This window comes from Bubalus kerabau, chromosome 12 (genome assembly GCF_029407905.1).
Source record: "Bubalus kerabau isolate K-KA32 ecotype Philippines breed swamp buffalo chromosome 12, PCC_UOA_SB_1v2, whole genome shotgun sequence".
Classification (NCBI taxonomy): Eukaryota; Metazoa; Chordata; class Mammalia; order Artiodactyla; family Bovidae; genus Bubalus; species Bubalus kerabau.
In genome coordinates, this window is record NC_073635.1 from 19,992,899 (window position 1) to 20,010,801 (window position 17,903).

A 17,903-nucleotide genomic window follows, 5' to 3' on the forward strand; every position below is an offset into this window, starting at 1 on the left:
CAGGAAGGGAGTTTGGGGGTTAATGGAAGTAGACTAAAACTAGATGTTTGTGATGGCTGCACAACTGAACAATTGACTAAAAATCAAACTTTATACTAACAGTAAGTAAATTATACTGGATATAAACCATACTAACATAAACCTGTTTTTAAAATCCTCTGCAATACAGGTATTTATATACTTGCTCCTTCTAAATACAGTAATTGAAGCAAATGTATAAATTTTATTTGGGGAGGAGGTAGGGGACTACATAAGGATATAAAATTGACATGTCGAGTAGTGACAAAACTAGAAAAAAATAGCTCTGGGACTATAATAACTAAATTTGCCACCAACTGAGTCATCCATGTTTCAAGGTATTCACGACAAAGCTGACTTCTGAAAAGCAACAGAAGCCCCAGAGCGGTGAAATTAGTATCTTCAATGAGCTGAAGGAACATTAACTTCAATCTCAGAGTTCTTACAAAGAAGGAACTGTAGAATTCAAATACACGACTTTACAATTAACAAATTAATGGACCTAGGCAGTGATCATCAACGGTTGCTAATATCAGGAAATGAAATAAGCCAGCACTGTTGTTTGTGGTTCAGTCGCTAACTCGGGTTCAACACTTTGTGACCCCATGGAATGCAGCACACCAGGCTTTCCTGCCCTTCACTATGCATCACCTAATAAAAATTATGAGCTTCCCTGCAGGAAAAAGGTAGCTCAGTGGGTAAAGAATCTGCCTGCAGTGCAAGAGACCTGGGTTGGGAAGATCCAGTGGAGAAGGAAATGACCACCCACTCCAGTATTCCTGCCTGGAAAATCCCATGGACAGAGGAGCCTGGAGTGCTGCGGTCCACAGGGTTGCAAGAGTCCAACACGACTAAGCGAATAAACCACCACCACCACCACCTGGTGGCTCAGTGGTAAAGAACCCACCTGCCCGTGCAGGAGAAGCAGGTTTAATCCCTGGGTGGGCAAGACGCACTGGAGGAGGAAATAGCAACCCACTCCAGTGTTCTTCCTGGGAAATCCCATGGACAGTGGAGCCTGGCGGGCTGCAGTCCATGGGGTTGGACATGACTTAGTAACTAAAGAACAACAACAATAAAAATTATGTATTATCCAAGAAAGTGAAAAGCCAACCTGTGGAATGAGAGAGAAGATTTGCAAATTATATATCTGATAAGGGACATGTATCTGGAATAAATAAGTAAGTGTTAGTCGCTCAGTCGTGCCCGACTCTTTGGGACCCCATGGAATGTAGCCCTCCAGGCTCCTCTGTCCATGATTTTCCAGGCAAGGACACTGGAGTGGGTTGCCATTTCCTTCTCCAGGGGATCTTCCCAACCCAGGGATCGAACCCGGGTTTCCTGCACTGCAGGCAGATTCTTTACCGACTGAGCTACGAGGGAAGCCCAGAATGGACCCATACAATTCAATAATAAAACAACACAATTTTAAAGTAAGCAAAGAATCTGAATAAACAGTTCTCCAAGGAAGATAAACAAATGGCCAATAAGCACAGGAAAAGATGTTGAACATAATTATCTATCAGAGAAATAGAAAACAAAATCACGAGATACTCATTAAAATGGATAAAATAAAGAAGACAGATAAGTACTGGTGAGAATGTGGAGAAATCAGAACTCTGGCATTCTGCTGGTGGGATTGCACAATAGTCTGAAAAACAGTCCGGGAGTTCCTCAAAAATTTAAACACTGAATCACCACATGATTTAGCAACTGTACTCCTAGAATATGCCCAAGAGATATGGAAACATAGCCTGCACAAAAACTTGTACCAGAATGTTCACAGCAACTCAATCCACAATAGCCACAATGTGGAAGTCACTTAGACGCCCCACCAAATGGATACATATAATGTGGTATACCCATACAATGGAAAATCATTCAGCAATAAAAAGGAATGAATTACTAACATATACTAAAAACATGAATGAACCTTGAAAACATTATGCTGAATGAAATTAAGTCAGTCACCAAAGATCACATACTATATGATTTCATTTATATAAATGTTCTGAATAGGCAAATCTATGGAGATGGAAAGCGGATTAGTTGAAGGCGGGTGGAGAATGGAGAATGACTCCTAAAGGTCGTATTCTTTCTTTCTGTGGTAATGAAAATATTCTGAAATTGGGTATGGAGATGGCTGTACAACTTTTAGTACGAATATGCTAAAAGCCACTGAGCAGATGTGAAAATGTATGTGAATTTTATCTCAAGATCTTTCTTTTGTAGTATATAATACCACATACAAATCAATCTTTGCAAAGAGATTAATTAATAAACAAAACATACCAAGCCTTTACATTTAACAACCAATTTACAGGAAATGAAAAGAACAAGAGGACATACTAAACATCAAGAAGTTGCAACCATGTCGAGGAGAACCTGGGGCTGCAGTCATGAGTCATTTCAAATTGGTGGATATTGGTATCAACTTGACAGATCCTACATTCAGAAGAATTTATAGGTGGGTTCAAAAGCATCAAGATGACTTACAGGACGGAATAGAGAGAGCTGTTCAGATTGGTGTTAACAAGTTTATGGTTACAGCTGGAATCTACAGGACAGTAAAGACGCACTGCGTTTGGCACAAGCAAATGATATGTTTTTCAGCACCGTTGGGTGTCATCCTACAAGATGTGATGAATTCGAAAAGAATGACCCTGATCATTACCTGATGGAGTTGCTGAATCTTGCTGAACGCAACAGGGGAAAGTTGTAGCCATAGGGGAATGTGGACTTGATTTTGACCGACTACAGTTCTGTTCCAAAGATACTCAGCTCAAGTATTTTGAAAAACAGTTTGAACTGTCAGAACAAACGAAATTACCCATGTTTCTTCATTGTTGGAACTCACATGCTGAATTTTTGGACATAATGAGAAGAAACAGAGATCGGTGTGTAGGTGGAGTGGTGCATTCATTTGATGGTACCAAGGAAGCAGCAGCTGCTTTGATGGACTTGAGTCTCTATACGGTTTAATGGTTGCCCACTGAAAACTGCGGCTCATTTGGAAGTTCTAAAGTCAACACCTAGTGAAAATTAATGATTGAGACTGATGCACCTTGGTGTGGACTCAAAAGTACACATGCTGGATCAAAGTATATAAAAACTTCATTTCCTACCAAAAAGAAGTGGGAAAACAGGCACTGTTTGAAAGACAGAAATGAACCCTGCCACATAATTCAAATACTGGAGATAATGTCAGCAGTAAGAGATAAAGATCCACTGGAACTAGCCAATACACTATATAACAACACTATTAAAATAGTTTTTCCTGATATGTAATTGATATGTGTCTCCCATTTTCCCACCATGTATATAAAATATCATGATAAAACTTAAGTTTCAATAAAAAAAAAAAAGAAGTTGCAACCAGCAAAATTCAGGATAAACAACTCCATTTCTCAAACAACAACAAAGCAAAGGGGGAGGGGTGGTGGCTTGAGAAATGGAGCAGGAACCTACAGATTGGAGATTTAAGAGACATGTCAACCAATCACAGAACATAGAACTTATATGAATACTAATCCAAACAAACTATAATGTAGTCATGTACAGATGTGAAAAAGTTGGACTATAAAGAAGGCTTGAGTGCTGAAGAACTGATACTTTCAAACTGTGGTGCTGGAGAAGACTCTTGACAGTCCCATGGACAGTAAGTAGATCAAAACGGTCAATCTTAAAGGAAATCAACCTTGAATATTCATTGGAAGGACTGATGCTGAAGCTGAAGCTCCAATACTTTGACCACCTGATGCAAACAGCCAACCCGCTGGAAAAGATGTTGATGCTGGGAAAGACTGAGGATAGGAGCAGAAGCAGGCAACAGAGGATGAGATGGTTGGATGGCATTACTGACTCAATGGACATGAGTTTGAGCGAACTCAGGGAGATAGTGAAGAACAGGGAAGCCTGGAGAGCGGCAGTCCATGAGCTAACGAAGAGTCAGATACGACTTAGCAACTGAACAGTAACACTACATACACCAGAATGTGTGCCTGTATGCCACATAAAACACCGCTGGGGAAGTCTGAACACTGGACATTTAAACAAAGCTACTTCTATTAATGATGTTTAGCTGTAATTTTAAAGTATTTTAACTTTTAAAGATATAAAAGTATATACAGATTAAAGCAGAAAATAAATTCACCAAAACAAGAAAAGATCCCTCAAATAAACCCAAACATACATGGAGACTTGATATGATAGAGATGGTATTGCAGACTACTAGTAAAAAAAGACAGGCCATTTAATAAATGGTCCTGAGCCAAATAATTATCCATGTGAGGGAAAAAAAAGAAACTGGATGCCTACTATATCACCATACAGAAAAATCAATTCCGGATGGTTTGAAAATTTATCAAACCAACACTTTAAGTTTTTACAGAAAAATAACTTTACAGTCCCTGGGTGGAGAAAAGTTTAAGTAGAACACAAAAATGTTAAAATCAAAAGAATAACTCCATTAAAATTTAGTATTTCTGGTCTTTGAAAGATGTCACACAGAAAGTGAAAAGAGAAGCCAAACTGGAAAGAAACCTGGAGCATGAATCAGATCAGATCAGATCAGTCGCTCAGTCGTGTCCGACTCTTTGCGACCCCATGAATCGCAGCACGACAGGCCTCCCTGTCCATCACCAACTCCCAGAGTTCACCCAGATTCACGTCCATCGAGTCAGTGATGCCATCCAGCCATCTCATCCTCTGTCGTCCCCTTCTCCTCCTGCCCCCAATCCCTCCCAGCATCAGGGTCTTTTCCAATGAGTCAACTCTTCACATGAGGTGGCCAAAACGTTAGTAGGTATTATATCACCAAGTGTTCATGAAGATGTAGAGCAACTGGTGAGTTGGTACAATCATTTTGGGGAGAAAATTTGGCATTTTTAAAATATGGTAAAGATGAAAATACTCAAGTACACAACAATTCTATTTCAAGGTATAAATCCTACAGAGGCTCTTGCATATACTCATCATGAGATCAATGTAAGTGGTTTCTGGCATCACTGGTTTAAAATAATAGCAAGAAACAAAAATACTGAATGCAACTCAAATGTTCATTAAAAGGAAAATAAATGAATTGTGAGGCAATCATTACTCAGCAATGAGGATGAATGAACTACAGCTACACAAATGAATCTAGAACTGTTAACGTTACATGAACAAAACAACTAAAAATTTTTTATTTTCCACATTAAACAGTATGAGTATTTCATATTATAAAAAAAGCAAGCAAAAGTAAATACTATGTTATTTCAGGATACAGACATGTACGATAATCAGGAAAAACAAAGTAATGATTTACACACATTTATGACAGTGGATTACTTTTTATATATGTGTGTATATGTGTGTATATATACGGAATGAAATACATGCTCTGGCTCTGGAGTCACACATGCACTTTCATTACAACACAGAGGCCCAAAGTCTAGGGTACAAGTCCCTCAGCCCAGTCATGGGCAGTACAGTGACAGAAGAATTAGACAAGAATGTCACTGCTTAGACTGTGGATTTACTTCTGATAGAAAGCTAGGGATGTGATCAGAGAGATAGCTTCTGTTTCCAGTTCTTAAACTTAGTATTGGATTCACAGATATTTGTTTTATTATTTCTTCAAAACATATCTGCAGTATCTATTTTTGTATATCAAATGTTACACAAGTTTTTAAATGTTTAAAGGAAAGAAAATAGCACTACTGATATATAACCAAGCATTGTGAGCTGTAACAGCTGTGATCCACGGACATTTTGCTTCCATTTCACTTGTGACCAGTAGAATCAACATATCAAACTGCAATCACAGAGCATGAAAGTGAAAAGTGAAAGTAAAGTCGCTCAGTCGTGTCCGACTCTTTGCAACCCCATGGACTGTAGCCTACCAGGCTCCTCTGTCCATGGGATTTTTCAGGCAAGAGTTCTGGAGTGGGTTGCCATTTCCTTCTCCAGCGGATCTTCCTGACCCAGGGATTGAACCCAGGTCTCCCATATTGTAGCCAGATGCTTTACCGTCTAAGACACCAGGGACTATCTAATGCTAATAAATCCGCATCAGATTTCAATCCTCAGAATGTGATCCAGAAAACACTGACAATCTCAGTATCATTTAAGGCTAATTCAAATTCTAATTTACCTTCTGATACGATGCTCTGCTCTGGGTTGGTAGCTCTCAAATTTTTAGCCTCCAGTAAAATAAACTAGCTTTGTTAAAACACAAACTGGGACTTCCTTGGTGGTCCAGTGATTGGGAATCTGCCTGCCTATGCAGGATACAGGGGTTCGATCCTGCTCTGGGAAGATTCCACATGCCTTGGGGTAACTAAGCCCCTGCACCACAACTCCTGAGCCCTCACGCCCCAGAGCCCGTGCTCTGCAACAGAGAAGCCTCCGCAATCAGAAGCCTGAACACCGCAACTAGACAGAAGCCCCCGCTCACTGCCCCTGAGCGCCACAATGAAGACTCAGTGAGGCCAGAAACAAAAAAACCAACAGACTGCTGGGCTCTGCTCCCAGATTTCTCAAGCAGCAGGGCTGGGGTAAGGGTTAGGAATTTGTTTCCAACAAGATCCCAGATGATACCGATGCTGATGCTGCTGGAACCACACTCTTAACCACTGCTCTTGCTTAATTCTCTCATAAAATAACCAACAAAATTATCACTAAATTAGAAAGCATCCATATCATACCAAACAATTTTCCTCCAAGGTGTCATGTAAATTATTCAACACACACTGAATACACATTATACAAATGACATTAGAGCACTACCCTATAACTGCACAGCACAGTGTTAGAAACACCTGCTCTGGAGTCAGTGGTCCAAGTTTAAATTCAGGCTCCCCCATGCAAACTGGATGATATTTTCGAAATGTTACTGGCCTCTCCATCTTAGCTTCTTTATCTATAAAATGATGATAACAATGCCTCATAGGATTACATCGACAAATAAGTTCATGTTAAAAGTTTGCATAATGGGGACAGTGCCTGGCACAGAGAGCCCGCAGGAACATTAGCTACCGTCGTCATTATTAACGCTGTCCCCATGTCCCACATGTGTCAGTCAGTCTCATCTACCTCCACACACTTCAAGACCACTGCTTCCGCGGAGCTGTGGAGAAGAACTTACACCATGTACCACGTCACTTTGTGCCCATTTTCATGTCACCAGTGCCCTTATTAATCAGCAAAGACGAGAAGCTGGTTTAGTGTTCCTCTTCAAACCAAGTCCTGACCACATTCCTGGTATCTTCAACAACCCTTCTAACAGCCTGTTCCTGGGGCTCACCAGTTCTTCTTTTTCCTAAGTTTCCAGCAATCCTTTCATCAAGAACCAACCACAGATCTGCCAGTCAAATTAGAATAAATTTTGGATGCTTGACACTTCATTCATAAACTCTGGAATATTCAACATTTTAATATGAAATGGGTAGACTTCCCCTTAAACACTATGTGCACTGACCTCTAATTTGAAGAATCTCTGACCCTGGCAGCAAAACACTCCAAACGTCCAATTAAGGCACTAGACAACTTCCCGTTAATTAGTCACTGGGCAGACTGACCTAGATCCACAAAAATTACTTTAGACCCTCAGCCCTTGATTTTCCCCCACTTTATTAACCCCTTCCTGTTTTGCTTCCTTCTTACACAGTCCTCATTCTTCAACACTTCTGCCCCCTGAATTTCTATCCTGTTCCCCCGATAAAAAGCTAACTTTGACTCACTTCAAGTCTTACTCCAAAAGCCAGGCTAGTAAGCGCTGCAAGAGAAAAAAACAATACAAAAACAAACCTCAGCCTCCAATATGGGCATTACCAATTCCAGGTCCCTAATCTCAGTTAAACTCCCAATGCTTGCTGTTTGGATAGCTTTCCAGCCTTCCTTAGGTAGGTTTTGCACGAAAAAGCTACTATCCACAAGACCCCTTTTCCATATTCTCCTTCCTCTCTGAAGAAAACCAGGCTCTCTATTTATTAAGAAAACAGGAACCATGAGATGGTAGCAATTCTCTCAACTTCCTATCATGCACTGCACATCCAAATCTCAATTCCATCCCCAATTAACTGCATCCTCGAACATTCTTCTTTCATCCTATCACAACCACAGCGTCTTTCTTCATCAGTTACCCCCTTGTCCATTTTTCCAAGCTCTATTTCTCATCATCATGAGTTTGTTCAAGTCTCTCTCATCTTATATGAAAAAAAAAAAAGCTCTTCCTCACTCTACATTTTCTTTTGACAACTGTCTTCCTTTAGCCAAAATTCTTGAAGGAACAGTCTACAGTGTTTTCCACTTCTTCACTCCATTCACTTAGCCAGCTTCCAAAAAAATTTCACTAACACTGCTTTTGCGAACATCATCAGCAATCTTCTATTCGTGAAACAAATCCGTCTGTGGCGCCTCTGCAGGAGCACACTGTTACCCATTCGTTCCTATTCCCTCGACTTCCGTGCCGCCCTCCTCCGTGGCCTCCTTCCCTTGTCCCTCTATGGAGTTCTCCCTGTAGGCTCTGTCTACAACCTTGCAGGCCATTCATCTACTTCCTCTACAAACCCCTTCTAGAATATTATATTCCATGGCTTCAATTACCAACTTTATATTATTAACTCTGAATCATCTGGGTTTGTTTATTGATGAATTCTGAAGCATGTATGGTGTGTAACTTTTCAGCAAGGTTATGAACATTTGTATTAGGAAACATCCAGTTAATCTTTATAGGAAAGTGTTTTTGTCCGGTGTTTAAAATAGTACAGTATATTGTTCTGCCTGCCTGCATACAGTCTAGGTTCCACAGTGGAACGACTGTTCCTCTGGTGGTGGTGGTTACAACAACATTGAGATATCATTCACACGCCCATAACTGAGCCATTTAAAGTGTACAAATTCAACAGTTTTTAGTACAATCAGAGTTGTGCAACCATCACCAAAATCAAATTTAGAGCATTTTCTTTTTAAAAAAAAATTTTGGCCACACCACATGGCCTGCAGGACCTTAGGTACCTGATCAGGGATCGAACCCAGGCCCTCTGTAGTGGAAGCACAGAGTTTTAATTAATGGACCACCAGGGAAGTCCCTAGAGTATTCTCATCATTACAAAAAGAAACCTTATTTCCTTTAGCAGTCACCTCCTGATTCTACACAACTCTCACCTCAGTCCTTTGCAACATTAACCCATTCTTGCTCTAAAGATTTGTCTCTTCTGGAATATAAGTGGTCATATAAATGGAATTATACAGTATATGCTTTTTTTCTGGTGGGTGGTTTCTCCAGTTAGCATGTTTTCAAGGTTTATTTATGTTGTTTCCCTTTATCAGTACCTCTTTTCTTTTGTTGCTGAATAACATTCCACTGTAAGGATATATTCCACATTTTATTTATACACTCATCAGCTGATGAGACACTTGGATTATTTCTACCCCCTCCAGTATTCTGGCCTGGAGAATTCCATGGACTGTACAGTCCATGGGATTGCAAAGAGTCGGACACAACTGAGTGAGTTTCACTGTCACTACTTTTTTACTATTACGGGTAAGTTTTGTGGAGAAACATGTTTTTATTTCTTTGAAGTATAAAACAAGGAATGGACTTGCCGGATCATACTGTAACTTAATGTTCAACCTTTGCTGCTGCTGCTGCTAAGTCGCTTCAGTCGTGTCCGACTCTGTGAGACCCCATAGACGGCAGCCCACCAGGCTCCCTCGTCCCTGGGATTCTCCAGGCAAGAACACTGGAGTGGGTTGCCATTTCCTTCTCCAATGCATGAAAGTGAAAAGTGAAAGTGAAGTTGCCCAGTCGTGTCCGACTCTAGTGACCCCATGGACTGCAGCCTACCAGGCTCCTCCGTCCATGGGATTTTCCAGGCAAAAGTACTGGAGTGGGGTGCCACTGCCTTCTCCGGTTCAACCTTTAGAGGCTGCCAAACTGTTTTCTACGGCAGTTATAAGAGACAGTGTTAGTCACTCAGTCATGTCCAACTCTTTGTGACCACATGGACTGTAGCCCGCCAGGCTCCTCTGTCCATGGACTTTTCCAAGCAAGAATACTGGAGTACGTAGCCATTCCCTTCACCAGAGGATCTTCCTTAAACAAGGTTTGAACCCTCACCTCCTGCATTACAGGCAGATTCTTCACCATCTGAGCCACCAGGGAAGCCCAATTTGCAATCCCAACAGTGATGAGGGTTTCCATTTCACCACGTTCTCAACTACATTTGTTATAATCTGCTCTTATTATTTTAGACATCCTAGTGGGTTTCATGAAGTGGCATCCCACTGTGACCAATGGTGTTTAGCATCTTTTTACTTACTGGCCACACTTCCTTTGGAGAAATGTCTATTCAAGTCTATTGTCTACTTTTGAATTGGGCTGGTCTTATATTATTGAGTTTTAAGAGTGCTTTATATATTCTTGATATAAGTCCCTTATCAGAGAGGATTTGCAAATACTTTCTTTCCTTCTGTGGGCTTGTTTTCATTCTTGATGATCTCCCTTAAAGCATAAATATTTAATTTTAATGAAGTTCAGTTTATTTTTTATGTGGTTGCTTGTTCTTTTGATGTTGTCATCAAGAAACTAATGCCCAATCTAAGATCACAAAGATTTACACCTACCTTTTTTCTCCTGAAGTTTTTTTAATATGTTAGTTCTTACATAAAGGTCTTTGATCCACCTAAGAGTGTGAGGCAGAGGCCTAACCTCATTCCTTGATTTGAGGATATCCAGCTCAGCTGTCCCAATATTTTTTGGTTGAAAAGACCATTTTCCCCCTGTTGAACGGCACTGGCACCCTTGTTGAAAACCCATTTACTGTAAATGGAAGTTTATTGCTGGAGTCTAAATTATATTCCATTGATCTGTATGTTTTTCCTTATACCAGTACCACAGTCTTAATCAATGAACCAGTACTCTGATTGATCAATTGTTAAAACAGTACTACTAATCATATGTGAAGACCTCATTTCAAGCATAATCCCCCACGAAAACATCAGATTAGTTTAAAATAACATTAAAAACTATTCTCATCAGCTGATGACAGTTTATATGCACAACTAAATTTTTTTTAAGCAGCTACCCATGAGAAATGAATAAAATGTACGACGGAGGCAGGGAGGAAATACCTGAAAGGAGGCTTATTTTCACAGAAGGAAAGGTGGCCAACAGACAGTAAATTTCGATGTCAGACTTGAGTCATTCCTTCAACTATAGTTCCCTTTAGCCGGCATCCTTTAAATAAACAACTGTGTTAGGAAATAAACAGATTTTGGTATATTCTGCAAGTCCAATAACCCTGGGAAATGAAGCAGCTTAAAACTTTAATTCCAGATCTCTCTCCTGAGCTGAGTGTCTTCTGGATCACTTCAGCGAACACCCCACAAATTCCTTAGCATATTCAGAGCAGAGTTCATCATTTTCCTCACTGATCTTGCTTCATCTACTGTTTTTACCTTATCTGTAAACGACAGTACTCTTTTAAAAGTGGGATATTAAAACTACTTCAAAAAGTGGTTCTGAGAATTAAATGAGATAAACATTAACAGAAGAACCTGGCACAGTTTGTATCACTAAGCAAGCAGTCATGTATGTCCTCTTTCCCTTTTCTATAGGTTGTAATAAGCATTTCCAATTTTAAATCCTGTCACTTCTGTCCACTGAGTACCTAATGCCACTGATTCTTTTTTTCCTCTTTCATTTCTAGCTACATTAAGTCCTTTTCAAGTATGCCTGATCTACTCTGGTAATATCTTGGGTTTTTTCCCCTAATGCTTCTGATTCTTTCTTATATGATTCATTCATTTAAAAATATTTATTTTATAGTCTTTCTCTGATACCTCTATTACTGAATTTCTTAGGAGATTTAAGACTATTTTTGGTATCTGCACATTACCAGTAATAGATTTATTTCCTCATCCCAATTTTGGAATAAAAGGACTTCCCTGTTTCTTTCCTGTCTAGAGGGAGTGCTCAAAATTGGAAATATTTCATCTTTCTATAATAGTAATTAAAAACAAACTACTTAGAATTTAAATACCAGCACATAAAATTATCTTCATGGTGAAAGGCCATTAATAGCTCCTTACATGTATGCTGGAAAATAACAACTTCCAGGCTGAATGTAGGCTGGCTCCCTAGCTGCAGAGAAACCGTAAATTCTGATACATATTTTATCCCACCAAAAGACAACAGTCCAGCTTAAAAGAGTGCTGGTATGGTCTGTTCTTTAATCTTTTCTTATTCTTTAAATGGCTAACCAGTACTGTTATATAGCCAAAGACACATTATTGAAGTTTACTAGGCGGAGAAGGACATGGCAACCCACTCCAGTGTTCTTGCCTGGAGAATCCCAGGGACGGGGGAGCCTGGTGGGCTGCCGTCTACAGGCTAGCACAGAGTCGGACACGACTGAAGCGACTTAGCAGCAGCAGCAGCAGCAGGCGGAGGAACTGAGTAAGAAGACTGGGAAGGTGGCGAATTTTTCTCAAGATCCCTAAACTACCCTCCAGACACCAGGTATCTTCTACTTCACTATCAAGAAACAAAACAAGCAACAAGTAACTGTACTCTGAAAGTCTCCAGCACCAAAACTATCCCTTTGCTACCATATATTAGTCCCTTTCGCTGATAAGAAAGTTGGGACCCCAATTTCTCCTCTTTAATATGGGGGGTGTATTTCAAGTCACACTAGCCCCCAAAATCTACAGTTCTATCCTGAATTCAACAGCTCCAGGCAGTCACAACTAGGGCGTAACACCTAGGACTGGGTGTCCAGATGCCTGCCTTCTTCCAGGCTATAAGTTCAGAATTTTCCCTTCTGCTTCCTTCTCCCTTTTCCACCTCTTACTGGAAAGGAGCTCTGGACTTCCTCTCAAGGCTGTCCCTACCATAAGCAAATCTGCCCAACTTCCCTTCCTGCGAAGTACCTGTCCTGCTCAGAGGAGTATAGTTTTCTCAGAAATAGGCCCAATACCTACTATGTTTACCAGAAGAAAAGCACATGGAGGTATACTGTAATTCGGTCACATTTACTTAAAGTGTGGCCATGCCCACAAACATCAAATCTTCACTTAATGCCATCCTGTTTATAAATACAAAGCCGAGAATTAGGGCCCCCTAATCACTGCATGGAACTAATATCTGGTTTACTAGAAGATTCTGTCTGCACTGGTACCTAATATCATTTATCTAGAATGTGTTCTTATTACGAAACTATTCTAGCTGTTTTCACAAAAGCAAAACTATATACCAAAGAACTCCTTACCAGAAGAGGAATAGTTAAGTAATCTAAAACAGTGCTTCCCAGCCTCCTTCACATTATGGCACGTCACCCCCGCGCACGTGCACGCACACACACAAAACATATTTGTGAAGCAGTGAGATTAAGGGACAAGCCCACAAGGGCTCCACCACCCAGACCCCTAGCTGGCACCCCTAGGACAACACAACAGACGAGAAACACTGAGAGAACAGAGCGCCATGCTGACACTCGGGGCCACTGAAACAAACTAGAGGGACGGTCACACGTACACTGTCATCAAGAAATCAGCTTAATTAAAAAAAACTCTTTCTGCTAAACATATATCTAACCTACACATCTTGTGCAAACCAGGAAACATTCATGTCATCTCCACTATGAAGTTCTGTCAAATCTTTTAAGGCCAGCATTCACCTGTCCCTCCTGTGTACCCAAAACACCTTCACTTTATTAAACAATCACAATCTTATAGTTACCAACAGCTGTATTTATTTCTTAGATTAAATTGCCCTTGAAGGCAGAGAACTTGTTTCATTCAGTTTTACTTCCCTCTACTCCATAATACCAAAAAAAAAAGCATGGCTTCCATGGTGGTCCAGTGGTTAAGAATCCACCTGCCAATGCAGGAGACATGGGTTAGATCCCTGGTCCAGGAAGATCCCACGTGCCTAGAAGCAACTAAGCCTGTGCATCGTAATGACTGAGCTAGTGCCCTAAAGCCGATGCTCTGTGACGAGAAGCCCTGGGCAGCAACTGGGGAGTAGGCCCTGCTTTGCCAAAACTAGAGAAAGCCTGCGTACAGCCATAAATAAATAAATCTTTTTTAGAACTGCTTTTAAAGGGTAGTTTGAATAACTATCCCCTGGAGAAGGGAAAGGCTACCCACTGCAGTATTCTGGCCTGGAGAATTCCAAGGACTGAGTGACTTTCACTTCACTTCACTTTGTTTTTTTTGTTTGTTCTTTTTTTACTCATGGGTACTAATGACCCAAAGGAATTCCATCATATTTTATTTTATTTTTTTTAATTTAATTTAATTTTTTAAACTTTACACAACTCACTTCACTTTGAATAACTAACATTAAATTTGAACTTGTGTTGAGTCATATTCACTGACAATGCTGTTTGCACTACCATAATCAGTGTATGGTCCAGGTACTTTCTCCTTCTGTATTCCAAAATTTGATTAATTTAGCTCAACACTCAATTATCCACTTTCCCAAAGTTTCAAAGGATACACAAAAATGTTAGTTTGCATGAGCCCTACATCATAAAACTTAGAAAACAGAAGAAAATGCCCATTTACTATAGAACTCTTAACATCCAAGTATCAACTCTTTTATTCCAATCAAAAACAATGTTCCCAGAATTCAGCACAATACTGAAAATACTGCTGCTACCAGCCACAGACCATAACAGTAACTTTAAATTGTCTGTGGAGATTAGGAAGCATTTTAAATTGTCACTCATACCAAAGGATTTTGGGCAGTGAGAATTTATTCTCATACAAGAATGAATTTGTATTTTATTATTAAATAGTATGAGAGCCTTAATATTTAGAATCATGATTTATGTTTCATCTTCTCCTTTAAAATGTATTTAATTTTTAATAGTAAGTAGAATATACTTACTAACAAGTGAATAATTAACTACTAATACAAATTAGTACACAAATTAATATCACACAGCACCATTCCCAAAATATTCTACTTACGTTTTAAAACACCAGTTGCTAGTTATTAAAAATTTATTTTTGCAAAGTTTAAAAAGAAAAAAGGTCTCAATAAATACTAATTATACATTATTCCAAAACTAAGATATACATACACATGACACTCACGGAACTAGATTCAAGTTAACAAAATTAGTTCAAATTTACAAGAAGATACCACAGTCCATGTACAGTACAGTACAGTCCATGGCTCTCTGCTACACACATCATGCAGTATCCGGCATCTAGGCTATTTACCATCTACGTATGCATCTGTACTGTCTATGTACAGACCAGCACTTAGCCAACATGATCATCCTTTTCAGGCTACCTACTTTTCTCCTGCACATCTGAATTTCTGAGAGGAACTTATAGAGGAACCTAATTATTTCAATGCCTGTCCAGCTACCTTCCTCCATACTCTGTTCAGCTTTCTATCTCGGTCTCTCTGCTGCTATCCTAACTAAAGAAAAATGACAACAGTGTCAACCCGAATATCCTCTGGAAACACTGCAAAGATGTTTGGAATACGAATCTTTCCCTCTGCAATTCTGAGACAGGGAATGCAAAGAGCGAGCATACACTGTTCCAACAAAGAAAGGGGCCATAACCCAAGTTCACTGCTGTCCCACCTGACTCTGTGATTTAATGCTTCTATATTTAATAAGAAAACGTGTGTGTGTGTTTGCAGTCAAGGAATAATAAATCAGAATACATCAAAGGCTATTTCAGAGACACAAAGTGTTTCAACATCTTTCATATGATGTATAGATGCATTGGAGTCATTTTCATTTTAACAAAATATTCACTATTAAAATACTGAAAATATGAAAAAGGCTTTCTTTCCATAAAGTTTCCTCATTCCATAATAATCTATATACCATCTATGGAAGTTAAAAGTTAACACCTGCTGCTGATGCTACTGCTGCTAAGTCACTTCAGTCATGTCCGACTCTGTGCAACCCCATAGACGGCAGCCCACCAAGCTCCCCCGTCCCCGGGATTCTCCAGGCAAGAACACTGGAGTGGGTTGCCATTTCCTTCTCCAATGCATGAAAGTGAAAAGTCAAAGTGAAGTTGCTCAGTCATGTCCAACTCTTAGCGACCCCATGGACTGTAGCCCACCAGGCTCCTCCGTCCATGGGATTTTCCAGGCAAGAGTACTGGAGTGGGGTGCCATTGCCTTCTCTGTAACACCTGCTATTATCAACCTATTTTGAGACAGATAGGATTATTCCTCTACTTTACTTTTTAGTTGAAAAGAGGAAAAAAAATTATTAAAAATATTATTAATTTCCTTTGTCACATCCCAACCCCAAACAACTGACCAAGAAGGTTCCTTTTGGTCTATAAATCTGTGGTATAATACTGGGTATTTTTACTTTGAAATTTCATATAAAAAGTGTGTTTTTAACTAAGTATATAATTATTATTCTGGGCTCTTTAAATATAATAATATATCTGACTATGATATGGTGATTTTATAATATGAAATATATAGTTGGTCTTTACCTACTGTTCCTGGTATAGAGTTCCTAAAACTCTTAGAATTTCCTAAATAAAGAGAGCATTAAGCGGGCTTCCCAGGTGGCACTACTGGTAAAGAACCTGCTTGCCAATGCAGGAGACAAAAGACACGAGGGTTCGATCCCTGGGTCAGAAGAGTCCCTGGAGAAGGGCATGGCAACCCACTCTAGTGTTCTTGTCTGGAGAATCCCATGGACAGAGGAGGCTGGAGGGCTACAGTCCATAGAGTCACAAAGAGCTGACACAAATGAAGACTGAAGAGAGCAGTAAAGGTGTCTTCAGTCATATTAATGAGGTACAGGTAACCTAAGGTTGAGGGCTGGATGCCAGGCAGATGATTAGAGGGTTGGAACTTTTAGCCCCACCCCCCAAACTTCAGGGCAGGGTAGAGGGGCTGGAGATCCAATACCATCATCAATGGTCCATGATTTAATCAATCATGTTCTCATATAAAGCCAGGGTCTGGACCGCTTCCAGGCTGGTGAACACATGGGGAGCTGGAGACCCGTGTGCTCTGAGAGACCATGGAAGGTCTGCTCCTTCCCCCAGACCTTCCCAATGCATCTCTTACCTCTGGCTGTTCCTGAGTTATATCTTTTCATACGAAACCAATAATCTAGTAAGTAAAATGTTTTTCTGGGTTCTGTATGCCAAAGTATTCCAACACAAGTTTTGTGGCCAGGTGATTAGAAAACAGGCAGGGATGAGGGTGGGGAGCAGTCTTGTACTAAATCAATGAAACTGGAAGTGAAAGTGAAGTGTGTTACTCAGTTGTGCCAGACTCTTCGCAACTTCATGGACTGTAGCCCACCAGGCTCCCCTGTCCACGGAATTCTTCAGACAAGAACACGGGAGTGGGTAGCCATTCTCCAGAGGATCTTCCCAACCCAGGGGTCAAACCCAGGTCTCCTGAATTGCAGGCAGATTCCTTACCTCTGAGCCACCAGGGAAGCCCACTGAATCTGAGGCTATCTCCAGATAGGTGGCATCAGGACTTTGTTGAACTCTAGGACACCCAGCTGGTAGGGGAGAATTGATCTCTGGTTCCTCTGCCTTTTCTAAACCCAGCTTGAACATCTGGAAGTTCACGGTTCATGTACTGTTGAAGCCTGGCTCAGAGAATTTTGAGCATTATTTTGCTAGCGTGTGAGATGAGCACAATTGTGTGGTAGTTTGAGCATTCTTTGGCATTGCCTTTCTTTAGGATTGGAATGAAAACTGACCTTTTCCAGTCCTGTGGCCACTGCTGAGTTTTCCAAATTTGCTGGCATACTGAGTGCAGCACTTTCACAGTGCTGCATCGTTTAGGATTTGAAATAGCTCAATGGGAATTTCATCACCTCCACTAGCTCTGTTTGTAGTGATGCTTCCTAAGGCCCACTTGACTTCACATTCCAGGA

At 40.3% G+C, this 17,903-nt stretch overlaps 1 protein-coding gene and 1 pseudogene across 2 annotated transcripts in view; one reads left to right on the forward strand and one right to left on the reverse strand.

Moving 5' to 3' along the window:
* KPNA3 (karyopherin subunit alpha 3) overlaps positions 1–17,903 on the reverse strand; it is a 94,989-nt gene that overhangs the window by 57,843 nt on the left and 19,243 nt on the right. The window lies entirely within an intron of this gene.
* Positions 2,418–3,338, forward strand: LOC129624372 (deoxyribonuclease TATDN1-like; annotated as a pseudogene).